The sequence below is a fragment of the Bombina bombina genome, chromosome 1 (genome assembly GCF_027579735.1).
Source record: "Bombina bombina isolate aBomBom1 chromosome 1, aBomBom1.pri, whole genome shotgun sequence".
Classification (NCBI taxonomy): Eukaryota; Metazoa; Chordata; class Amphibia; order Anura; family Bombinatoridae; genus Bombina; species Bombina bombina.
Genome location: NC_069499.1, coordinates 114,864,769 through 114,892,710, shown reverse-complemented (window position 1 = coordinate 114,892,710; position 27,942 = coordinate 114,864,769).

Genomic DNA, 27,942 nt, shown 5'->3' with positions numbered 1-27,942 from the left:
TACAAATTTACCTGTAAAATAAATATAAATCCTAAGATAGCTACAATATAATTATTATTTATATTGTAGCTATATTAGGGTTTATTTTACAGGTAAGTATTTAGTTTTAAATAGGATTAACTTAGTTAATAATAGAAATATTATTTAGATTTATTTAATTAATATTTAAGTTAGGGGGGTGTTAGGGTTAGTGTTAGACTTAGGTTTAGGGGTTAATAATTTTATTACAGTGGTGGCGGTGTAGTGGGGGGCAGGATAGGGGTTAATAAATTTATTATAGGTGGCGACGGTGTAGGGGGGGCAGATTAGGGGTTAATAAATTTAATATAGGTTGCGGGGGTCCTGGAGTGGCGGCTTAGGGGTTAAACTATTTATTTATTTGCGGAGAGGTGCGGGATCAGCAGGATAGGGGTTACTAACTTTATTATAGAGGGCGGCGGTATAGGGGGTGCAGGATAGGGGTTACTAGGTATAATGTAGGTGGCGGTGGGCTCCGGGAGCGGCGGTTTAGGGGTTAAGACATTTATTATAGTTGCGGTGGGCTCCGGGAGTGGCGGTTTAGGGGTTAATATGCATAGAGTAGCTTGCGGTGGGCTCCGGGAGCGGCGGTTTAGGGGTTAATATGTATAGAGTAGCTTGCGGTGGGCTCCGGGAGCGGCGGTTTAGGGGGTAATAACTTTATTTAGTTGCGGCGGTGTAGGGGGGCAGATTAGTGGTGTTTAGACTCGGGGTACATGTTAGGGTGTTAGGTGCAGACATCTCCCATAGGAATCAATGGGATGCCTGGCAGCAGCGAACTTGTACTTTCGCTATGGTCAGACTCCCATTGATTCCTATGGGATCCGCCACCTCCAGGATGGCGGATTGAAAACCAGGTGCGCTGGGCCGGAAAAGTGCAGAGCGTACCTGCTAGTTTTTTTATAACTAGCAAAAGTAGTCAGATTGTGCCGTACTTGTGTGCGGAACATCTGGAGTGACGTAAGAATCGATCTGTGTCGGACTGAGTCCGGCGGATCGAAGTTTAAGTCACAAAATTCTACTTTTGCTGGGATCTAGCCTTTGATAACTAAGGCGAATCAGCCTCGCCACAAATACGCTGCGGAATTCCAGCGTATTTGAGGTTGACGGCTTGATAACTAGGCCCCATTATCTTGAAATACTTGCAAAGGTGTCATGCAATTTCGTGACTTTATCAAGTGCCTTTATTTGTTAAATTTGATAAGTGTAACTGTCTCAAAATCCTGTTGTTAAGAATTGAGAAAATGGATTGTGACTGCCAAGAAAATTTCAGATCCATGTTAAAAATATTACTTTTTCAGCAAGCCCAAATTGGGCATTGTAAATAAACCAAAAACCTTCTACTGTGATTGAGTCAAAACAAAAAGTGCATTTTTCTGACCAACAACCTATGAAAAAAATCAAGCAATAGATTGTGATTGACTCCATATTTGTTCTTTACTTCTTTGGCCAAATAGATGTATATCTATGTCATGCATTACATGGCCCATCGTACCGCATTATTATTATTATTCTTTATTTTTTCTGACCAACAACCTATGAAAAAAATCAAGCAATAGATTGTGATTGACTCCATATTTGTTCTTTACTTCTTTGGCCAAATAGATGTATATCTATGTCATGCATTACATAGCCCATCGTACCGCATTATTATTATTATTATTCTTTATTTATAAAGCGCCAACAGATTCCGCAGTGCTGTCCATAGGTAACAAAGGTTAAAGGACAATGCAATATGAGACACCAGACAAAATTATACTAACAAATACAGGGTGAAATGGGTGAGTACTGTTCCTGTGGGAACTTACATTCTAGATGGGTAGGAGGGTGAGAAACAGGAGATGGGGACTGCAAAGGTGAAAATGATGTTAGTGTGGAGTTAGATGAGGGCAACTATTTGGCAAGTGGAATTAATTAGTTACTGATTTGGTGATAGGCTTCCCTGAACAAGAATGTCTTTAGGTAGCATTTAAAGGAGGAGAGGTTGGGGGAAAGTCAGACAACTCGAGGAAGTGTGTTCTAGAGGGTTGGTGCTGCACAAGAGAAGTCCTGTAGTCTAGCATGGGAGGAGGTGATGGTAGAAGATGCAAGAAGTAGATCATTGTTAGATCCTAGGGGATGGGCTGAAGTATATTTGTTGATGAGTGAGGACAGGTAGGGGGGCTGTATTGGTAAGGGCTTTTTAGGTCAGAGTGTTTTGAATTTAATTCTGCTGTGAATAGGGAGCCAGTGAAGGGACTCACAGAGGGGTGCAGCAGATACAGAGCGTCAGGAGAGGTGAATTAGCCTAGCAGAGGCATTTAGGATGGATTGAAGGGGTAGAAGCGGGAGAGAGGAAGGCCAGTTAGTAGGTTATTATAGTAGTCAAGCCAAGAAATTACTATGGAATATATTAGCTGTTAGTTTCAGCACTCAGAAAAGGACGAATTTTGGAGATATTGTGTAGGTGGTTGCGACAGGATGAAGAGAGCAATTGATTGTGGCTTATCAAGGACAGAGTGGAGTCAAGTTTAACTCCTATGCAGCAGAATTGGGGTGATGGGGAGATAGTGGTGTTGCCAACAGTGATAGTAAAGTTAGAAACTAGAGTAGACAGAAGGAGATAGTGCAGGGGTGGTTAGGTATATCTGAGTATCATCAGCATAGAGGTGATAGTTGAAGCCATAGCTACTGATAAGTTTACCCAGTGAGGAAGTATAGATAGAGAAGAGTAGAGGGCCTAGAACAGAGCTTTGAGGTACTCCAACATACAGAGGCAATGCAGAGGAGGAATCACCAGCAAATGAGACAGAAAAGGACCTATTATAAAGATAAGAGTGGATCCAGGAGAGAACAATGTCACAGAGCCCAAGGGAGCTGAGAGTCCGTAGAAGGAGGGGATGGTCAACAGTGTGAAAGGCAGCAGACATGTCAAGTAAGATAAGTATAGAATAGTGGCCATTGTTTTTAGCAGAAAAAAGATAGTTAGTAACCTTGGTGAGGACAGTCTCAGATGAGAGTTGGGGATGAATTGCAGGGGGTCAAGGTTGGATGAAAGGAAGTGGGTTAGGCGATCCAAAACTAGTTTTTTCCAGGACTTTTAAAGCTAGTGGAAGTAATGATATGGGGTGGTAGTTTGCAAAAGAATTGGGGTTGAGGAATGGTTTTTTGATGATGGGGGTGACCTTTGCATGTTTGAAGGAAGATGGGTATGACAAATTATTCCTGCAAATTCATTGATAATTAGGCAGAATTAGCTAAACCACTACTACTTCTTCTAAAGAAGGATGTGAAATGGCACTGGAGTGAGACTCAAGAGACAGCCATCAGAGAGCTGAAGAGGAAACTCACTCAAGCACCTTGCTTAGCGTACCCTGAAGGTGGTAAACCTTTCTTCTTAGAAACAGGTTACACAGATATAAGCATGAGTGCTGTTTTATACCAAAAGCATGATAATTTAGGCAAAGTCATTGCTTATGCAAGCAAAACTCTATCCCCCAGTAGAAATAAAATTTAGCGATTGTGAAAAAGCCCTCTTATCTACTGTATGGGCTCTACAAAATTTCAGCCTTTGCTATATTTGCAAAGTGAGAGAATAATAGATAATAGAATGGCCCTTAGAAAATAAAAAGAATCCAGTTGCACAGGGGCTTGCTGAGCTCCACAACTGTAATGCTAAAGATCCTGGGGAAGAATTATCAGAAGATTACTTCCTGGAGGAACAATTGCTTTCCCCATATAAAATGTACAATGAGGACCATTGTCAAACATTACCTTCGGTATATGTTGATGGTTGTTCTTACCATGCCACTATTGATAATGAGTGCAGATTAGTCATTGGCAATGGTATAACTTGGGCAAATGGATTCACAAATATCTCTACAGGTTTCAACATTGAACCAAGATCCAGTCAAGTTGCAGAACTCATTGCTTTTCTAAAAACCATTGAAATGGCTATTGAACAAAATATTTGTGAATTTGTGATCATTACTGACTAAAATTATGTGTGCGACAGTTTTGTTGAATACCTGCCAAATTGGAAAAGAAATGACATGCAGAAAAGTAACAACAAACCAGTCAAGCATGGCAAGTTGTTCTGCGAGATAGATAATCTGGTGGTATCCAATGATTTAACCATACACTATAAAAAGGCCAAGGGTCATTCCAGAATTCAAGGTCCTGATAAGGAAGGCAATGATCTTGCAGATTCATTGGCCAAACAAGGAGCCATAACTGGAGAACTCCTTAATGGGTGCAATTCAGGTAGAAGCCATTACCAGAAACCAGGCTAAACAACAGAGTCAGTCTAACTTGGTACAATGGAGTCAGGATTCTCCTAGTGAAGACCTGAATACTAGTCAAAAAGAAAACCCCATTATAGGCATCTTCTATAAACACATAGAAGATCCTGAAAGCAACCCCATCTCAAAAGATGATTGTATTGGCAAAGAAGATCTTAAAATCTTAATGAGATCCAGATCACAATTCCAGTTACAGGATGGATTGTTAATTAGAATCTCCAAAACTGGCATCCACAATGGGTAGTACCCACCAAGTTCAGAGGTCTAATGCTTCAACATGCCCATGATGCTCCCACATCTGGTCATCGTGGTGCCAAACTCACATATAAAATATTGCATGGTTATGCCTTTTGGCCACACATGTTGAAAGATGTTCAAACCTACTGTCAAGGTTGTCTAATCTGTCCACAGTTCCAACCCACTGCGCCAATGCATAGAGCACCATTACAGAAAAGGGGGATGGTAATGCCATGGTCAGATATACAAATTGATTTTATTGGTCCAGTAACAAGGTCATCAAGAGGTAACAAATACATGTTAACAGTGACATGCCTGTTCACTAAATGGGTAGAGCGCATCAGTGCACCTAACAATAGTGCAGAAACATGCACAGCTTTGCTCATCAACCACGTGTTTTCCAGATTTGGTTTACCCCAAAGAATTGAATCAGATCGGGGAACCCACTTCACTAGCGAAGTGATGACCAAAATGTGGAAAATACTAAGGGTTAAAAGAAAGCTCCATATTGCATATAGAGCTGCCTCAAGTGGTGGTGTAGAGCGTTACAACCAGTCCATTGTGAAAAGCCTCAAAAAGTTTGTGAGTAAAATTGGTAAAGACTGGGATATAAAACTACCTCTAGTCCTAATGGCATTAAGAGTAACTCCAAGTAGTGCTACCAACTACCAAGATGTCACCTTTTGAACTGATGACTGGTAGAAGAATGGTTTTACCTCAACATCTACTGTACCGTACAACAGACCAGAACTTGATAAACGCTGCCAATACACATCAACATGTGGAGAACCTAAGAGGGTACCTGCAATATGCCTTTGCATTTGCTCAAAGGAACTTAGAGAAATTCGCAACTGCCACTAAAACCTATTATGATCTCAAAACGTCCAAAAAGGAATATGAAATAAATGATAAAGTTTACCTTTATAACTTTGGAAGAGATCAGGTTAAGGAGAAGAAATTTATTCCATCATGGAAGGGTCCTTTTGTCATCACTGACAAATTATCTCCAGTTGCCTATAAAATTAGGATACCCAAAAATGATACTTTTATGGATAAATGGGTCCATATTAATCAGTTGGGAGCGTGCCATCCTAGGTCCCAACTACAAGTCATAGAGGGAGAATGAAGTGTCATATGCCTAAATGCACTAGAGACATACTGTAGTTTAAAGATGCCTAGCTAATGAACATGAAAGCTCAAAAATAATGGACTCTCCTCATAGAAGGCTGTCTATGATGCATACGGTCAATACCCTCACCAAGTACCGCTGATTTTAAGCCAATTCAAATACATGTGTCCTACATCTATTTAAAATTGGAAGGGGGGATTATGTCAGGGTACCTGTAAATAAAGCTTAAATAAGCTACAGATATATCAGATATTTGATATTTAATTCTGTAGCTATAAATCCAGTATGAGATGGTTTTCACAGTGTGCAATTTAAACCCCATTTTTTAATTTTGATTACACAGGATGAATCATAAAGGTCACTTCAAAAGAAACATTTTCTTGCTAAGGTGTGAATCTGGAATCCCTATCAGATTGTGACTGACCCTCTCTGCTGGCCCTAAAACATTTGGCCATCAGTCATTTCAAAGAAAGACAAATTAGTTTAAAAATAAATATCAGACATAAGGGGCGCGATCCGATATCGATCGCAGTTTGCGGCGCAAGCGAGGGAACCGGCGTCGCCCGCAGTTTCAGCTCGCAACTCGAGCCATCCCATATAGGTCGCCGTCAGATGCTAACGTGCCGTAAGTCTCACAAACCAGCGATGTCCAGAAATCTGCGTAAGTACAAATTTCTGGCGTCGCCAGTGACTTGCGGCACGTTAGAAACTGCCGGCGCCTATAAAACCTGACTAAAGTTTAAAACACCCGCACTGTCTAACACGCCTCCCTAACATAGCCCGCACTGTCTAACACGCCTCCCTAACATAGCCCGCACTGTCTAACCCTCTATCCGCTATCCCCCCTCACTAGCCTAACAATAAAAAAGCTATTAACCCCTAAACCGCCGCTCCTTTACCCCGCCGCAACCTAATAAAGTTATTAACCCCTAAACCGCCGCTCCCGTACCCCGCCGCCAGCTATATTATATCTATAACCCCCTAAAGTGAGCCCCTAACACCGCCGCCATCTATATTAAAATTATTAACCCCTAATGTAAGCCCCTTACACCGCCGCCATCTCTATTAAAATGATTAACCCCTAATTTAATCTACCTACCCCGCCGCCAGCTATATTATCTATATTAACCCTAAGTATATTATAGTTAATATAGGTATTACATTATATATATTAACTATATTAACCCTAATTATATTAGGGTTAATATAGTTAATATAGTTACTATAGTATTTATATTAACTATATTAACTCTATCTAACCCTAACTAAATTTATATTAAATTAATCTAATTCATTTATAAACTAAAATATTCCTATTTAAATCTAAATACTTACCTATAAAATAAACCCTAAGATAGCTACAATATAATTAATAATTACATTGTAGCTATGTTAGGGTTAATATTTATTTTACAGGTAAATTGTTAATTATTTTAACTAGGTATAATAGATATTAAATAGTTATTAACTATTTAATATCTACCTAGTTAAAATAATTACCCAATTACCTGTAAAATAAATCCTAACCTAAGTTACAAATACACCTACACTATCAATAAATTTAATAAACTACAAACATATATCTAAAAATACAATTAAATTAACTAAACTAGGGGGGCGGAGCCTAGAGCCGCACAGAGATGGAGGTCTGATTCCTGGGCTCCGTGAGACATCGCCACAGATCTCTTGCAAAACTTAGGCTTGGCTACTACAAAAGTTATCAGAGGAGTAGGCTGACATACCGGAGGCTGGAACTACCCCAGGAAGTGGATTTGAGCTAAGGAACCGATGGGGAAAGACCAGTTTAAGGACGGCACTAACATCTAACAGCCGCCATCTTAGACACGCGGCACTGCACTACACCTCTTAACAGCCAGCTACGGAGACGGACCCATGTATTAAGAGCAGACATGAGAAGCGGACGCTTGAGGTGAGGAGTGGGTAGGAGAGCCGCAAGCTAGGCGGATAACTAACAGCGGTGGCAAAACTTTAGACAGAGCCCGCAACCATTACTGCTTCATAGCGCCTATAGGCCTTAAACCGAGCAGAGGCTCCGCTAATGAGGGAACTCAGAGACACACTAAAGGCAACAGCAGAAATTGCCACATACATAAATGGCAGAATGGCAGTAAATATAGGCTACCTTTTGTTGTAAGATCTCCGGTCTCTGAGACGAAGCTGCAAGGCCACGTGGATGTTACAAACACCATCTAGGGGATATACACAGCCACCTAATGGGCTAGAGACTTGATAGTTAGGCACCACCACTGCTTAGCACATAAAGGAGATGGCAGCTATCATCTAAAAGTCACTATAACAGCAAATGACCAGCTAAACATTTATAAATTAACAGCAGATCTACTTCTTACCTTAGCAACACTTTACTGATTGAGAGACTTTTCTAAATTGTCTGCAAGCATTCTCATAGCACATCAATCTGCTCTTACTGGGTGGGAGAGAGGAAAGAAGTCCTATAACTCTGTGTCAACATTGAAAACAAAAAACTCTCCATCACTACCCCCCATTCTAAAATGTCGGCCAGGAAACAAAATAAACTGCCAGCGTCAAGCAAAGCACAGGTCCCCAACCTCTTTTTTAAATCCAAGGGGGAAAAGGTAGCAGAACTTCAGCATCCTATAGTGGAGGAGGATGGGGGCTCAGATTCAGACTCTCGGTCAGCAGAAGGAGACACTACACCGGTCACCAAAGCTGATCTTAAACTACTTGTCTCAAAACAAGATATCAACTCAAATTTTGAAAAACTTTGGGACAAGATTGATAGCTTTCAAACTTCCATTACAAACAACCTGGCAGAGATCAAATCAGACATGCTAGACCTGGGCAACAGAGTAGCAGCAATAGAGGAAAATGATAACTCCACTTTAGAAGAAATTTCTGCATTAAATCAGCAAATCAACTCCCAACAACAACTAATATCTGATATAGAGGATAAATTGGAGGATATTGAAAACAGGAGCAGAAGAAGCAACCTGAGGATCAAGGGGATTCCAGAATCAGTATCCTCCTCGGAACTGCCAAATTATCTACACCAATTATTCCAGGCTATCACTGGAAATGCAGATGATGGGAAATTCCAGATGGAGAGAGCCCACAGATCACTACGAGCTAAACCCAAGGATGACGCCCCGCCAAGAGATGTGATTCTCAAGATGTTTAGATTCCCTGAGAAAGAGGAAATATTATCAGCAGCACGGAAACATCCGACCTTCAAGTTCCAGGGGTCTATTATTCAATTTTTTCAAGATCTATGCCTGCGCACACTGCAAAGAAGAAGTATGCTGAGACCGTTGACTTCTTTATTAAGAAAACACCAAATCATCTACAGATGGACATTCCCGTTTGGCCTTCAGATCCAGTTTGAGGGCAGATCCATCATGCTCAGAGACATATCAGAGATACCAGAGGTCTGCAAGAGGCTTAGGCTGGAAGTACCGGATATTCCCTCCAATGCACCTTCTGAGGAGGAACCACAGAAAAAGCACAAGGCAGCCATTCCACAGAATCAGAGATGGTCTAAGGTGCCGAAGAGAGGCACTAAGACCTGAATAATGCTTACATTGCCTATTCTTTTTCTCCTTTACAGATACCCCTACATTTCTATAAGGGGTACACTCATGAATTGTCCTCCCTGCTTTGACCTGGAGGTGGAGAGTAATTCTATCTATACAACAGAGGGAGTTGGCTGGTAATGTATATACTCAATATTTCTTTTTATCTCTTGCAACCCCAGAATTGGAACTCTCAGTGATAGGTTAAAGGACGAGAGGCTCCCGGCCTTCTCTCTGAAGGGATCTGGACGCTTTGACACCTCTATAATTACATATAAATCCCTATGTGAGAAACAATTTGACTTACCAGTGATAGGTGGTTTGGAGGTGAAGGTTTAGTTAAATAATTTCAAAATGTTTGTAGGTTTGCTGTTGCTGTTATAATACAATTGCACTGTTGTTCTAATATGTTTTTCTCCCTTCTGACCCCTCCCTTTTTTCTTTTTGGAGGATTTTTTTCCTTTCTTTTTTCAAACAGGGGAGAAGGGAGAATAAGGAATGTTACAGTAGTTTATCCAGCTAAATGTTATATGATATTTGCCACGAGGCGATGTCTCGCGGTGCTTTTTGGTGAATTTCCCCCCCCTATTTTTCTTTTTTTCATACCCCCTTCTAAAGGGAGATGGAGAATTGTATTTACCTAACTGAACCTGCATCAGTTTTATTAATAAGTTTGTGTTTTTTTTTTCGTTATTTTGTCTTATTGCTCAACAATGCTTATATTTGTCTTACCACTCAGAAAGAAGGTCAAGATCGACAGAGCTGGGGGGGGGGATAGATCAACATCTGAGACTCCAGGAGGGTCTTGAGAGGTGGAGTCGGCTTCATTATAACACTGCGGTAAGATAAGAATGACTAACAACATACATCTTATTTCACACAACGCTAGGGGTCTCAACTCAGATATTAAACGCAGAACAGCCATGTCCCAATATGATAGGTTGAAAGCTAATTTGATATTCCTTCAAGAGACACACTTCACCAGTTCTGTTATCCCCAAATATTGGTCTAAACAATTCCCCCAACACTACCACTCAGTAACAGATAGCAAAAAAAGGGGGGTCTCTATACTAATACATCATTCGCTAAACTTTGTCACGGAGGAAGTCCTAAGAGATGGGGAAGGTAGATATTTGATAGTTAGGGGGTTGATTCAGGGGAAGGAGGTCACATTATGTAACATTTACGCCCCAAATGAAAAGCAAGACCTATTTCTTGGACAGGTGGCCCAGATGCTTACTCAGTGGTCTCAATCTAGAATATTTTTGGGTGGGGATTTTAATTTGCCCATCCAAATCATTGAATCAGATAGACCCACCGGACTAACCCATAAACAGAGACACCACAATGCAAAGGTTAGATCGATCATGCGAGCTTTAGCTGCCCACAATGTGATAGATTCATGGGAATCACTTTATGGTGTGACTACAGACTCCACATTTTACTCTTCTGCTCACAAGACATACTCCAGACTAGATTACGTATACCTTAGTCAAATACTCATACCTAATTTACAGACCTCCTCTATACATGCGTGTGCATGGTCTGACCACTCTATGGTCAGTGTTAAAGTTTCTGGGATTCTTGGACAGAGTAACAGTCGATCTTGGACATTTGACCCGAACACACTTAAAAATCAGGCCACTCAAGATTCACTGTTAAAAGACCTGACTGAGTACTGGTCCATAAATACAGATTCCACCACTAACCCGCTCTTCACTTGGGCAGCACATAAACCATTCATCAGAGGTCTACTTATTAAAGCCAAAGCCGCACATATTAAAGCTGCACGACTAAGAACAGATCAATTACAGACAGAGATAAATACTTTGACTACACAACACCAACGTACTTCCTCTACAAAAACATTCAAACTCCTTCAAGAGAAAAGACGGGAACTATCTGAGATTATGTCAGCTTCCTCCCTCAGGGCTGCTCAGAGATTAAGAGCCCATTATTATATTTATTCAAATAAGCCAGATAAGTATCTGGCTCATAAATTACAAGAAAAAATTAGATCTTTTACAATTCCCTCCATTCAGACAGTTGAAGGCCCATTCACATCAAACCCACAGGAAATTACAGACACTTTTGCTAGATACTACCAAGCTTTATACGACGGACAGAAAACCAATCCAGCGATACAGACCAAGACAGTTAGGGAAAGATTCCTAAAAGAGGCCCATCTCCCCCTCATTGATAATGAAGCCTTAAAGAAACTAAATGCAGACATTACACCGAATGAAATCTTAGACGCAATTAAACATCTAAAACCAGGTAAAGCCGCAGGCCCTGATGGGTTTACGGGAGAGTATTATAGGTTATTTAAGAGGGCGCTAATTCCACATCTACTCAAATTTTGTAATGATATAATGTCGGGAAGGAACATACCCCCAGATATTCTACATGCCAGGATAGTGGTAATCCCCAAACCAGGTAAAAATTCTAAACTATGCAAAAGCTACCGCCCTATCTCACTAATAAACCAGGACATAAAGATCTTTACAAAAATTTTGGCCAATAGGTTAAAAATACACTTACCCTCTCTGGTCCACCCAGACCAGGTAGGATTCATTATGGATAGAGAAGCACCCGACAATGTTAGAAGGACTGTGGACTTGACTGACTACTTGGAAAGGACCAAAACGCCTTCTCTGCTCCTCTCATTGGATGCGGAGAAGGCGTTCGACAGAGTGGACTGGGACTATATGTTCGAGGTATTAGGAGAATTTGGACTTAAGGGCCCCTTTATGAAAGCTATTAGAAACATTTATTCCTCACCTACGAGAGCAGCGGGGTATCAATCAAGCCCCATTGAAATCCGGGGAGGTACTAGACAGGGTTGCCCTTTATCCCCATTAATTTTTGCACTATGTATAGAGCCCTTGGCGGCAAAGATTAGGCTTTCACCAGACATACATGGAGTCAAGATCAAACAAAAAGAATACAAACTCTCGCTTTTCGCGGATGACATTCTTCTGACCCTAACAAAACCCTTGATTTCGTTACCGCATTTATATAACACTCTTCAGGAGTTTTCTGATATTTCAGGATACAAAGTTAACCTGGATAAATGTGAAGGATTGCCCATAGCTCTCCCGAATCACACTCGCAAATTAATAGATATAAACTTCACACTGACTTGGGCAAAAACGGCGATACAGTATTTAGGAGTTAAATTATCACATGACTATAAGGATCTGTTCAAATTAAATTATATTCCATTATTTAAAAGAATTAGATCAGATTTACATAAATGGAAGAGTAAACAATTTTCGTGGTTTGGTCGCCTCTCGGCCATTAAAATGACGATTCTACCGAGGATACTTTACCTTTTTAGAGCCCTACCTATTAAGATTCCTGCCCCGGATTTACTGAGATTACAGCAGGACATAACGAGTTTTTTGAGGGGTAATAAATTAGCTAGGATAGCCTCCAAGACCTTGCAGCAACATAAAACAGTAGGGGGGGTAGGCGTGCCGAACTTAATGGACTATTACCAGGCAGCTAGGCTAGCTCAGGACCTGCTATTAAACAAAGGGTCCGATGAAATAGTATGGACGACAATAGAGGCTGACGTAGAGGGAAACAATAAATCGTCTGTTTTACTGTGGAATACCCCTAAAGGACACCCCACTCCCGAAACTAATCTATCAGCCTTTAGGGACTCTATGAAATCTTGGACAGAATTGACTGCATCTCTCCAGTTGATACCTTTAGACTCGGTGACGAGACCGGTTATAACACTACTCCCGAGCGAGTTACAGGCACAAATAGGAAAATGGGAAAATAAGGGGCTCTATAGGGTGGCAGATTTTTTGTCAGAAGGGAAACTCATTACGTTTAAACAGGCACAAGATAGATTAGACCCCCATAGACTTCATTGGTTCATATACCTACAAATCTCATCCGCAATACATAGATACCTACATCTCCCCCTCACTAGAAGACTAACCCCACTGGAACACTTTACAATTAACAAACAAAGAGATAAAAAAATGATTTCCTGCTTGTATATAGCTATACAAAAAGCGAGATATAATACAAGACCCCCTTTAGTAGACAGATGGGTGAAAGATTTAGGGACTGACTTAACAGCGGAAGACTGGATAGCCATAACTCGAGACTCAGGTAAAGGCATGATTAGTGCCGACTTCAAGGAGAATTGTATCAAGTCTACTTTCAGGTGGTACTTGACCCCAACTCAGACCTCTCATTACTCAAGGGGCTCCTCCAACCGTTGCTATAGAGGATGTCAGGAAGTAGGCACATATATCCACATGTGGTGGGACTGTCCCAGGGTACGACCGATATGGTCAGAACTTTCATCCTTGTTGAGTACGATATTATCAGAAGACATTAATCTCTCTATGGCACAAGCCCTACTGAATGACTATATCCCAACATATAACTCAGCTATTAACACCTTTATAAAAACGCTTTGTACAGCTACTAGGATATGTGTAGCTAGGCACTGGAAGGTAGGGGTCCCGGCTTGGACTGAGATACTGGACAAAATTGAAGCTACATACTCCATGTCAGAGCAGGCCTCTCTGATTTTGGGGACAAGGGAAAGTTTCCAAAAAGTCTGGTTTTACTGGATTATGAGGGAGAAGAGGAGGGGAGAGTAGGATAGTAAGATGGGGGACTAGTAATATTTATAAGATAGGGTAAAAGGGGGGAAACTCGAGGCTAGGGGGCGGTAGTAGGATCACCCTCTCCAGCTCTGTTCGACAAAAATAACATTCTCTATTGCTTTAATTAGATACAGTTCACAACCACACCTTCTACATTAAGCACTGAATTATGTGTCAAAATTAGGCATAACCGATTGATAAGACAAACAAAGTTTTAACAGTTTAGAAATGTTTTTCTTAATTGTATATGTTTTTTTAGTTATTGTTCCCTTTTCCTTTTTTCTTATTTTCTCTTTGGTTCAATATTTTATTTTTTAAGTATTACTAACTACTTATGTGGTCATGAGTGCTAAGAGACGATTAGAAACCCGACCACAGAAGACAACAACTCCAAGTATATTGGTTTCCAATGATTTGTGATCACCTGGACTCAATAGCTGAGTGCTCCAGAGTACTGACTGATTTTGTGATGTACCGAATATGCATGTGAAATATTACTGATGGATATTGTAACTATAATCACTTTTGTCTTTATCCTCCTGTTGTTGTATATTTCAGGTTGTAAAATGCTTATAATAATAATAATAAAAATTATTTCAACTAAATTAACTAAACTAAATTACAAAAAAAAAAAAACACTAAATTACAAAAAATAAAAAAAAGATTACAAGATATTTAAGCTAATTACACCTATTCTAAGCCCCCTAATAAAATAATAAACCCCCAAAATAAAAAAAATTCCCTGCCCTATTCTAAATTCAACAAATTTCAAAGCTCTTTACCTTACCAGCCCTTAAAAGGGCCTTTTGTGGGGCATGCCCCAAAGAATTCAGCTCTTTTGCATACAACAAATACAATACCCCCCCCCCATTACAACCCACCACCCACATACCCCTATTCTAAACCCACCCAAACCCCCCTTAAAAAAGCCTATCACTACCCCCCTGAAGATCTCCCTACCTTGTCTTCACCACACCGGGCCGAACTCCTGATCCGATCCGGGCGATGTCTTCCTCCAAGCGGCAAAGAAGAATTCTTCCTCCGGCGATGTCATCCTCCAAGCGGCAAAGAAGAATTCTTCCTCCGGCGACGTCTTCCTCCAAGCGGCAGCAAAGTCTTCATTCTTCCGGCGGCATCTTCAATCTTCTTTCTTCGCTCCGCCGCCGTGGAGCATCCATCCCGGCCGACTGCTGAACTTGGAATGAGGTACCTTTAAATGACGTCATCCAAGATGGCGTCCGCCGAATTCCGATTGGCTGATAGGATTCTATCAGCCAATCGGAATTAAGTTAAAAAAATCTGATTGGCTGATTGAATCAGCCAATCAGATTCAAGTTCAATCCGATTGGCTGATCCAATCAGCCAATCAGATTGAGCTCGCATTCTATTGGCTGTTCCGATCAGCCAATAGAATGCGAGCTCAATCTGATTGCCTGATTGGATCAGCCAATCGGATTGAACTTGAATCTGATTGGCTGATTCAATAGATAGATAGAGGATAGATTGCACATCGCAATATGTCATTTATCTTGTCACATGCCGATATTGCTTTCAGCAATATACAGGGATCACGACACGCCCATTAAAAGATCGAATAAGGGAGCATCTCCTATCCTTAACTGAAAAGGAGCCCAAGACTCCAGTAGCGAAACATTTTCGCCAACATGGCATAGGTACAAATTACTTCTCATTCCTTGGTATTGAAAGAATCCTTAACAATGCACGAGGAGGGGATAAAACGGACAAATTATTAAAAAGAGAGGTGTTCTGGATACTCAAATTGGATACTAGATATCCTCACGGCATAAATAGGAGGTTGGATGTAGATTTGTTCACATAAAGGTCACCCATGAGAATAATAACAAAGAATAAATAACAAAAAAGAACAAAAAACATCAAATTACAAAATAATAAACTAAAAAATAGAATACATATCCTATGCCCAATGAACATAGCCTTATCCAATGGTGTAGTTCATTGGAATAAGCCCTGTTAACCTCAATATACCCTAGTGGCTATCACTTTACCCCTCTGACTTTATACCTTTGACTACACCTCACTCTACTAAATATTAGCTTGGAAATTGCAGTAACATTAGAAAATGTCACATATATTTAAGAACTTATTACCTCTGACACATGATTATACAACCTAGTGTCTTCCCTTAGAGTTTTATCTCTAGTCTTAGCTTTAATCTTAATCTCTGTTTGTTTACTTTTTATTCTTAATTTTATTTATTTTTTATTCCTATTTTTATATTTTTTCAGAGTATTTCTGCCTTATTCTTTCTTACTTTAATTTTTCCTTTATCATATGCATATTTTACTTATATCTATTTATTCCCTAACTACTTATAGATTAGTCCTTCACATCAACCTTTACCTCTGACAGTTCAATACCCTGAGATAAACCACTCAGACTTCTTACTTCTGAGCAATGTCTAAATTTGACCATGCTCTAAAACATAGGGAATAAGGGAGCATCAATTAGCCTGATTTTATTAAGGCCTAATTACACAGAAGGACCACATATAACACTCTTATTGTAGTATCTTACTGAGAATAGGGAACAAATGTTCAATTAGACGTTTGAATGTTAATTTGATTTTATTTATTTTTGGTTCTTTTACCTATATCTCTTTAACTATGTGCGATGTATATGTACTATACTGTATTTATGTACATTTTTTATATAATTTCCTATTTTTACGTTTAATATCTAGCAGCAACTAGTCATTATATAGGCATAGTTTATGAAGCTTTAACAGTAGAAACTATATAGATGTCAATTTGTACAGGTATCGATATGTATCTATATGCACATCCATCCTTTCCTTTTTATGTTTTTAGCTTACATGCTATCTATGCCTAGAATTTTAATGCTTGTTACTGAAGGAGTTTTTATAACATATTATACATATTCTCGCTATATATAGAGATTGTGCACAAGCATATATAAAACCTGATATGAGCCTCAGTATTTTTAAGGTCTGACACTCCAGAGCAATTGTACCTTTTTGGGACAAAAGAATGCACATCAACACTTACCATTGAATTAAGTTATGTCTGCATAAATTGCACTGGATAGCCACACCATTGGCTCACATTCAAACTCGCAAATGATTGGTAGAAAATCTGTTTAAAAGCTGTCACATTTAGATTTGAATTAGCCTCCGAAGAAGCGCATCTACGCATGCGCGAAACGCGTCAGGCGTTCTCCACTGTGACTTTGTTTGTACACTAATATTGGATTGTACAATAAACATTTCTTACCACAACAGATACTACGTCTTATTGGTGCTATTCCTCTTTTTTTACTTTATGTCAGAGGAAGATAGCCAGGTTTCAGTAATTGATAGAAGATTGAAAGCGTTAGAAACAAAAAAGTCATGAACAGTTGTAAGTTTGTTAGACAGAGCGAGCATTCCAGAGGGCACAAGAAAAGAGAGGGGATAAGGGCTGTGGGTTAATGGAGATGAGATTGTTAGAATTGCGTGACCTGGAGTTTGTATTGTGAGAGACTGAGCGAGAGTGTAAAAGTGTGGTGATTGCTGCAGGGCCAGCGTTAGGAAAGATGTCATCAGCAGCAAGCAGTAGTAGGAGTGTGAGTGACAGAAGGTGAGAGTGAGACTTATAGGAGCGTGTATGATTAGATACAGGAGAATTAGATGGGGAAGTATTTCTAAGGAGGCAGAGTAGTTCATGAGAGGACAGCATAGGGGATGAGAGAAGGGAGGGAGATATAAGGATAGTGTAGGGATTATTGTTGTTATTAGGGCATGCAGTGAGTTTTAGGAAAAAGGCAGACAGAAAGAGCAGAAAAGACATAGAGAGCATTGTGCAGGTGCAGTTAGTAAGGATTACCTGTTAGTGGGGTATGCAGTTTCCCCCTTCAGTTTCTAACTCTAGTTCTTAACTCTGCCACTTGTAAGACAGGCCACTTAGAAGCACAGGGCACACATAGCCAAGGCTCAGATAGCCTGTTCTCAGCTGTATATGGCAGTGAAATCAGAGTTAGAATGATTTCATTCAAGGCAGCTGTGATACAAGTAGACTAGTTAGAAAGACTGGAGTTACATACTTGTAAATTAGGTCGGGGGAAGAAACAAATTGCTGGGGTATGCACCCATAAATTGTACAAAAGAGCTGATAAAAAATTATACAGAAAATTCATAAATTCAGATATCAGAGTAGATGCATACCAGGGAATTGAAAATACATTAAAGTGATGTGGAATGGCAACCAGGGTACAAAATGCAGAGGAGTAGATGCATACCAGGGAATTGAAAATACATTAAATCGACGTGGAATGGCAACCAGGGTAGAAAATGCAGAGGAGTAGATGGATACCCGTAGAGAGATGAGATGATGAATATTTTGAACAATGCTTCATATTGTTATTAAAGCATTCTGGATGAAAGCATTATGGATTTAAGTCCAGTTCTTAACTCTCCTGCATAACATAGATCTACGTCCATAATACTGGAAGCAAACTTGCTGTCTGTGGGCTTCCAGTACCTGCCTCCATATGGTAATGAAGCTTTATTAGTGCTACATTTCCATATGAAGACAGGTTGCAAGTTTGTTGCAGACAGTGACTCTGGTTCCAGCGGCAGATGTTGTAGGGAAGGTGGGAGGTTGGTGGGTGACCCATTAGTGGAGTGGGGAGGGATGGGGCCCTTCACCTTGGAAAATACATTTTGGAGGGAAAGGGAGGGATGGGTCTCTACAATACAGAAACAGTTGAAAATAGGGGGGGGGCACATATGGATCGTTGGAAAGGGGAATGTGGGGGGACCCTTACACTACAGAAAAATATTAATAAATAAAATTTAAAAAAAAAAAATGGGTACTGGCAGACAGCTGCCAGTACTTAATATGGCTGCCACTAGTGGCAGGTAGGAGGGTTAGAGAGCTGTTTCAGAGGGAGAGATCAGGTAGAGATCAGGGAGGTGAGAGGTTTCAAGTGGGAGGGTAATCCTTACATTACAATTCTATTACCCTTACCAGCTAACTTATTAACCCATTCACTGCCTGATTTGTGTTATGATTGCACAATCGATATGTAAATATTTTCAGTGAGAAACCCAAAGTTTGTGAAAAAGTTATTCATTTTTTTTTTATATGATCACATTTGGTGGAGAAATGATAGCGTGAAGTATACCAAAATGGGCCTAGATCAATACCTTGGGTTATCTACCTAAACAAATATGTATATTTGTTTTCACAAAATGAATATTTGAACAAACACACATTCTAATTTAAAGAAAACAAATAGAATACATAAAAAATTTTTTTAATATACATTTGTTTTATTTAAATTAGCTTTAAAGGTAAAATATTAACAAATTCAGCATAGTCAGCTAATTCCATCAAAGACCGGCGAGAAGTTACCTTGTTAAAATGTCAATTTAATTGGATACAAAATATAAAAGCACATAAGGTCACAGCAAACAAAGACTCTGTTTTGCTGTGCCCTTATGTGATTTTAGATTTTGTATTCAATAAAATGGACGTTTTAACAAGGTAACTTCTCACCTGTCTTTGATGGAATTAGCTGACTATGCTGAATTTGTTACTATTTACCTAAGTCTGTTTGCGGGGGTGTGGGAGAGCCCTTACAGCATAAAGCTATAAGTTGATGCCGATTGGATATATGCGGCGTCATAGTGAGATCAAACGCACACACCGGATAAGTTTTGTATCCTGTCTGTACAGCGGGTTTCCGCACTCATTATACTTTGGAAGTACTGTCTAAGACTGAAGGTTTACTGTGACTTGTCTGCACTGGGAAATCATGTCCCGTTACTACAGTGGTATCTGTTTGGAGCCGATGTATATGTGGTGAGTTGTTTGTCTCACAAGCTAACAGTTTGGGATATATCACTTAATTATTTACCTCTCCTGGAACAGGTCAGTTAACAATTTACAAAGTTTTTTTTGACCGTTATATTTTAACAGGAGATTTTGATTGCGTATATCATCTCAGTACACAAACAATTTTTCATTTTTATTTTGAGAATTAAAAAGTAAAATACCTATAGCGATTTGGGAATGCGCTAAAGCTGACACATCTTCACAGAGCCCAAGGCCATGATAATAGGAGGCTTAGCGTGGCAGATACCAGAGCCTGCGCTAAAGAAGAACTGTCCCTTAGCACAGGCTTTGGGATCTGCTGTGCCAAGCCTAATATTAGCATGGCCCTGGGCACTGTAAAGAAGGGTCGGGATTAGCACGGCTTCCCAAGTGCACTATAAGTAAGTATAAAACTACAAGTGATACATTTTTACCTGCAGTAAAGGCACAGTTTTATTAGTTTGAGCAAAAATGAATGTAAATGTTACCGATTATTCAGTTTTTTTTGTTATTCTAAATTAAACTAAAACCGAATAGGGCAGCAAACAAATGTTCTTTGAATCAATTTTTCAGAATATTCATTCTGAACAATTAGTCCAAAACAAATTATTCAGTGCTACACATGTCTAGTAATATATACAAAACTATTAGCAAAAGCAAGTTAAATTGTAATTAAAACATATCAGTTAAATTTGCATTTGCTGCTAACTGAGACTTTGTTTCAGCCCCAGGTGTTCTCCTGTCAACTTCTCTCTCTGCTGTGAAATTCTCTATCCCAAAGAGCTTCATTACCATTTATGGAAGGCATCTCTCATCTCTCTTGAACTCCCAGGTTGCACCCCTTTTCTTTAATTATTCAGTGAGTTAAGCCCTTGTGATGTCTGCATTATAATTTCTCTCCAAACTAGAGAATATTTGCTTATCAGGCCCATAGAAAATAATGAAGCGCTATGGGAAACTGAAACTATTGATTACTCAGTTTTATTTAAAGAGAAGAAACACAAAGTGTAATGTAATTTGTAAAATATACACAAAAATATATAAAGTATGAACCTAATTTATTAAAGTTAACACAGAACCTGTGAAAGCATAATCAGAATTTTTAAAATCCCAATTTTAAATACACTGCTGTATACAAAATAAAATACAAAATAAAAAGTGAAAAGTTTAAATGTTATAAAACTATCTAAAGTATAAAGTATATAAAATGCAAAGCACAAAGTGAAATTCAGCAGAACTCTTAAGTTATGTAGTGATATATTGCACTGGGCTTGTCTCTCCTTTACATACAGATATGCCGGTAACACCCCTTGGAGAAGTATATAGCAAAATATATCTTTTTAGAATTTTTATATAAAGTACTTTAGTTTTTATATGGTATTGGGTTCCGCCATGTTTGAACCTAACATTTAGCCTTATCTATCTTTTCTGCTGAGGGTAATTAGGGACATATGTAAATCAGTAATTTAAAGATATTTTTCAAATAAGGCTGTGTGGAAACATACGGCTAGATTACGAGTTGTGCGTTAAGGTAAAAAAGCAGGTCCTAATGCTGCTTTTTTACGCCCGCTGTTATTACGAATCTTGAAGGTTTAGGGTCACCGCACACTTCTTTGGCCTTACCACAAAACGACTTACGTAAACTTTGTAAAGTCTTTTTTCTATAGGACTTCCATAGCACCAGTATTACGAGTCTGTCCTGGGAGGCCAAAAAGTGAGCGGTACACCCTACCCCGTCAAGAGTCCTAACGCATTTAAAAGTCAGTAGTTAAGAGTTTTATGGTACAACTCCGTAACATAAAACTCATAACTAAAGTGCTAAAAAGTACACTAAAACCCATAAACTACCTGTTAACCCCTAAACCGAGGCCCTCCCGCATCGCAAACACTAAACGAAAATTTTTAACCACTAATTTGCCGCTCCGGACACCGCCGCCATCTACATTATATTTATGAACCCCTAATCTGCTGCCCCCAACATCGCCGCCACCTAAACGAAAATTTTTAACCCCTAATTTGCCACTCTGGACACCGTCGCCATCTACATTATATTTATTAACCCCTAATCTGCTGTCCCCAATGTCACCGCCACCTACCTACACTTATTAACCCCTAATCTGCCACCCCCAACGTCGCCGCAACTATAATAAACATATTAACCCCTAAACCACCGCAATCCCGCCTCGCAAACATTAGTTAAATATTATTAACCCCTAATCTGACGTCCCTAACATCGCCACCACCTACCTACATTTATTAACCCCTAATCTGCTGCCCCCAACATCGCCGCCACTATACTAAATGTATTAACCCCTAAACCTAAGTCTAACCCTAACACCCCTAACAAATATAATTTAAATAAATCTAAATAAAATTACTATCATTAACTACAATATTCCTATTTAAAATGAAATACTTACCTATAAAATGAACCCTAAGATAGCTATAATATAACTAATAGTTACATTGTAGCTTGCTTAGGGTTTATTTTTATTTTACAGGCAACTTTGTATTTATTTTAACTAGGTACAATAGTTATTAAATAGTTATTAACTATTTAATAACTACCTAGCTAAAATAAATACAAAAGTACCTGTAAAATAAAACCTAACCTAAGTTACAACACCTAACATTACACTACAATTAAATAAATTAACTAAATTAAATACAAGTACCTACATTAAATAAAATTAGCTAAAATACAAAAAAAAAAAACACTAAATTACAGAAAATAATAAACAAATTACAAGATATTTAAACTAATTACACCTAATCTAATAGCCCTATCAAAATAAAAAAGCCCCCCCCAAAATAAAAAAAACCCTAGTCTAAACTTAAAAGGGCTTTTTGCGGGGCATTGCCCCAAAGAAATCCGCCCCTTTTACCTGTAAAAAAAATACAAACAACCCCCCCAACAGTAAAACCCACCACCCACACAAACAACCCCCCAAATAAAATCCTATCTAAAAAAAACCTAAGCTTCCCATTGCCCTGAAAAGGGCATTTGGATGGGCATTGCCCTTAAAATGGCAGTTAGCTCTTTAGCAGGCCCAAACACTAACCTAAAAATAAAACCCACCCAATAAACACTTACCCCCTGAAGATCGACTTACAGTCCTAAAGAACAGACATCCATTCTCAAAGAAGCGGCACAAGTCTTCATCCAACCGGGCCGAAGTCCTCAACGAAGCCGGAGAAGTCTTCATCCAAGCCGGGCAAAGTGGTCCTCCAGATGGGCAGAAATCTTCATCCAGACGGCATTTTCTATCTTCATCCATCCGACACGGAGCGGGTCCATCTTCAAGACATCCGACGTGGAGCATCCTCTTCATCCGACGACTACCCGACGAATGAAGATTCCTTTAAGTGATGTTATCCAAGATGACGTCCCTTAGATTCCGATTGGCTGATAGAATTCTATCAGCCAATCGGAATTAAGGTAGAAAAAATCCTATTGGCTGATGCAATCAGCCAAAGGGTTTGAAGTTCAATCCTATTGGCTGATCCAATCAGCCAATAGGATTGAGCTTGCATTCTATTGGCTGATTGGAACAGCCAATAAAATGCGAGCTCAATCCTATTTGCTGATTGGATCAGCCAATAGGATTGAACTTCAATCCTATTGGCTGATTCCTTGAGGATAGATGTCCAGTCTTCAGAACTGTAAGTCGATCTTCAGGGGGTTAGTGTTAGGTTTTTTTAATTTAGGCTAGGGTTTTTTTTTATTTTGGGGGGGCTTTTTATATTTTGATAGGGCTATTAAATTAGTTGTAATTAGTTTAAATATCTTGTAATTTGTTTATTATTTTCTGTAATTTAGTGTTTTTTTGTACTTTAGCTAATTTTATTTAATTTAGGTAATTATATTTAATTTAGTTAATTTATTTAATTGTAGTGTAGTGTTAGGTGTTATTGTAACTTAGGTTAGGTTTTATTTTACAGGTACTTTTGTATTTTTTTTTTAGCTATGTAGTTATTAAATAGTTAACTGCCGGCGCCTACAAAACCTGACTAAAGTCTAAATCACCCGCACTGTCTAACACGCCTCCCTAACATAGCCCGACAAGTCTAACACGCCTCCCTAACATAGCCCGACACGTCTAACCCTCTATCCGCTATCCCCCCTCACTATCCTAACAATAAAATATGTATTAACCCCTTAACCGCCGCTACCTAATAAAGTTATTAACCCCTAAACCGGCGCCAGCTATATTAAATCTATAACCCCCTAAAGTGAGCCCCTAACACCGCCGCCATCTACCTTACCTACCCCCTAAAGTGAGCCCCTACCCCGCCGCTATCTATTTTAAAATTATTAACCCCTAATCTAATCCCCCTACCCCGCCGCCATCTATATTAAATTATTCAACCCCTAAAATACTAAACTATCCCTACCACTAAACCTAAGTCTAACTCTACAAATAGCCCTGAAAAGGGCTTTTGCGTGGCATTGCCCCAAAGTAACAGCTCTTTTGCCAGCCCTTAAAAGGGTTTTTTGCGGGGCATGCCCCAAAGTAACAGCTCTTTTGCCAGCCCTTAAAAGGGCTTTTGGCAGGGCTTTGTCACAAAGTAAACTGCTCTTTTGCCTACAATCTACATCCCGCTACACCGCGGCCACCTATAATAAATGTATTAACCCCTAATCTAATCCCCCTACACCGCCGCCAGCTATATTAACTATATTAACCCTAATTATATTAGGGTTAATATAGTTAATATAGTTATTATATTATATATATTAACTATATTAACCCTAATTATATTAGGGTTCATATAGTTAATATCGTTATTATATTATATATATATTAAGTATAATAACCCTATCTAACTCTAACATCCTAACTAAACTCTTATTAAAATAAATCTAATATTAATATTATTAATTAAAATATTCCTATTTAAATCTAAATACCTACCTATAAAATAAACCCTAAGATAGCTACAATATAATTAATAATTACATTATAGCTATGTTAGGGTTTATATTTATTTTACAGGTAAATTGTTAATTATTTTAACTAGGTATAATAGCTATTAAATAGTTATTAACTATTTAATAGCTACCTAGTTAAAATAATTACCCAATTACCTGTAAAATAAATCCTAACCTAAGTTACAAATACACCTACACTATCAATAAATGAAATAAACTACAAATATCTATCTAAAAATACAATTAAATAAACTAAACTAAATTACAAAAAAAACAAACACTAAATTACAAAAAATAAAAAAAAGATTACAAGATTTTTAAGCTAATTACACCTATTCTAAGCCCCCTAATAAAATAATTGGTGGGTTGTAATGTTGGGGGTGGTATTGTGTAATTTAGTGTTTGTTTTTTTTTGTAATTTAGTTTAGTTTATTTAATTGTATTTTTAGATAGATATTTGTAGTTTATTTCATTTATTGATAGTGTAGGTGTATTTGTAACTTAGGTTAGGATTTATTTTACACGTAATTGGGTAATTATTTTAACTAGGTAGCTATTAAATAGTTCATAACTATTTAATAGCTATTATACCTAGTTAAAATAATTAACTATTTACCTGTAAAATAAATATAAACCCTAACATAACTATAATATAATTATTAATTACATTGTAGCTATCTTAGGGTTTATTTTATAGGTAATTATTTAGATTTAAATAGGAATATTTTAGTTTATAATATGAATTAGATTTATTTAATTAGAATTTAGTTAGGGGTGTTAGGGTTAGATAGAGTTAATATAGTTTATATAAATACTATAGTAACTATATTAACTATATTAACCCTAATATAATTAGGGTTAATATAGTTAATATATATAATGTAATAACTATATTAACTATAATATACTTAGGGTTAATATAGATAATATAGCTGGCGGCGGGGTAGGTAGATTAAATTAGGGGTTAATATTTTTAATATAGATGGCGGCGGTGTAAGGGGTTCACATTAGGGGATAGATCAGTTAGATGGTGGCGGTTTTAGGGGCTCACAGTAGGGGTTAGTTTATGTAGATGGCGACGGTTTAGGGGTTAAATACTTTATTATGGATTGCGGCGGGGGATCGCGGTTGACAGGGAGATAGACATTACGCATGCGTTAGGTGTTAGGTTTATTTTAGCAGCCAGTTTAGGGAGTTACGGGGCTCCAATAGTCAGCAGAAGGCTTCTTACGGCTGCTTTTTGTGGTGAGGTGAAAATGGAGTAAGATTTCTCCATTTTCGCCACGTAAGTCCTTACGCTGTATATTGGATACCAAACTGTGCGGGTTTGGTATACCTGCCTATGGCCCAAAAAACTACGGGCGACGGCAGAAATATACGCGCGTAACTTTTAGGTTACGCCGTATATAGGATACCAAACCCGCGCAAATATTGGCGTCGCCGACTTTTGCGGGTGACGATTTTTATCGGATCGACCCCTTGGTAATAAGAAATACAGCAATTTAGTGCAATGGAAATAACCCAGGTAAAGAGTATATATATATATATATATATATATATATATATATATATATATATATATGTATAATCTGTATATATATATATATATATATATATTAGCAAACAAAATAAGAACTTAGTAAATGAGGAACACTAAAGGTTGCAATTCCAATGAGAGCAGTGATCCAAAGTAAGTAACAAGCAAGCATGGATTAGTAAGTTGCAGCTGTTAAAGGCAAGTCTATATACAAGCAATTAGCACAGTTAGTATACTTGCTTATGATGATGAATACTTGCTTCCCCTGAGATGATGTAGCTAGACTCCGGTAAGTAGAGCAGGTAGGTTCTGGCAGAAGGTAAGCAAACTTCAGATGTGCTGTGATAGTTTTACACAGCATGTAGTGACTGGTAATGGAAGAAAGCAGGCGGAGTGATACGTGCTGCAAGTAGATCCGGCAATCCAGGTAACTGAGGCTGCAATGATTACAGCAGCATGGAACAGAGACTGCAGCAGAGAGACACAGGAGCAGCACAGCTAATTATCAGGATGCAGTCAATCAAAGGTAAAAAAAAGATTAGGGGTTAATAAATGTAGGTAGATGGCAGCGATGTTAGGGATGGCAGATTAGGGGTTAATAATATTTAACTAATGTTTGTGAGGTGGGATTGCAGTGGTTTAGGGGTTAATATGTTTATTATAGTGGCGGCGACGTTGGGGGCGGCAGATTAGGTGTTACTAAGTGTAGGTAGGTGGCGGCGACATTTGGGGCGGCAGATTAGGGGTTAATAAATATAATGCAGGTGTCGGCGATGTTGGGGGCAGCAGATTAGGGGTTAATAAGTATAATGTATGTGGCGTCGGTGTCCGGAGCGGCAGATTAGGGGTTAATAAGTATAATGTAGGTGTCGGCGATGTCGGGGGCGTCAGATTAGGGTTAATAAGTGTAAGATTAGGGGTGTTTATACTCAGGGAGGGTTCATGTTAGGGTGTTAGGTGTAGACATAAATTTTAATTCCCATAGGAATCAATGGGGCTGCGTTAAGGAGCTTTACGTTGCTTTTTTGCAGGTGTTAGACTTTTTTTCAGTCGACTCTCCCCGTTGATTCCTATGGGGAAATCGTGCGCGCTGGTATTGTAGTGCGGTAATGAGCAAAATTTTCTCAACGCTCACTTCTTGCCTTTTAACGCTGGGTTTGTAAAAACCTGTAATACCAGCGCTGTAGGAAAGTGAGCAGTGAGAAAAAACTGCTCGTTAGCACCGCACAGCCTCTAACGCATAACTCGTAATCTAGACGTATGTTTGTATGCAATTTTAAAAAACTTTCCAATTTACTTTTATCATCAATTTTGCTTTGTTCTCTTGGTATTCTTTGTTAAAAATCTAAACCTAGTTAGGCTCATATGCTAATTTCTTAGCCCTTGAAGGCCACCTCCAATCTCGGTGTTTTTTTTACATTTTTTCACAACTAGAAACCACTAGTTCATTTGTGCCATATAGATAATATTGTGCTCACTCCAGTAGAGTTATTTATGAGTCAGCACTCATTGACTAAGATACAAGTCTGTCAAAAGAACTGAGATAAGGGGGAACTCTGCAGAGGCTTAGATCAAGGTAATGACAGAGGTAAAAAGTGTATTAATATAACAGTGTTGGTTATGCAAAACTGAGAAAAGGGAGTATCTATCTTATTTAACAATAATAATTATGGAGAAGACTGTCCCTTTAAGCACTTAACATTTTTTATTCCCAAAAAGCGAATTACTTTCAAATTTACACAATTAA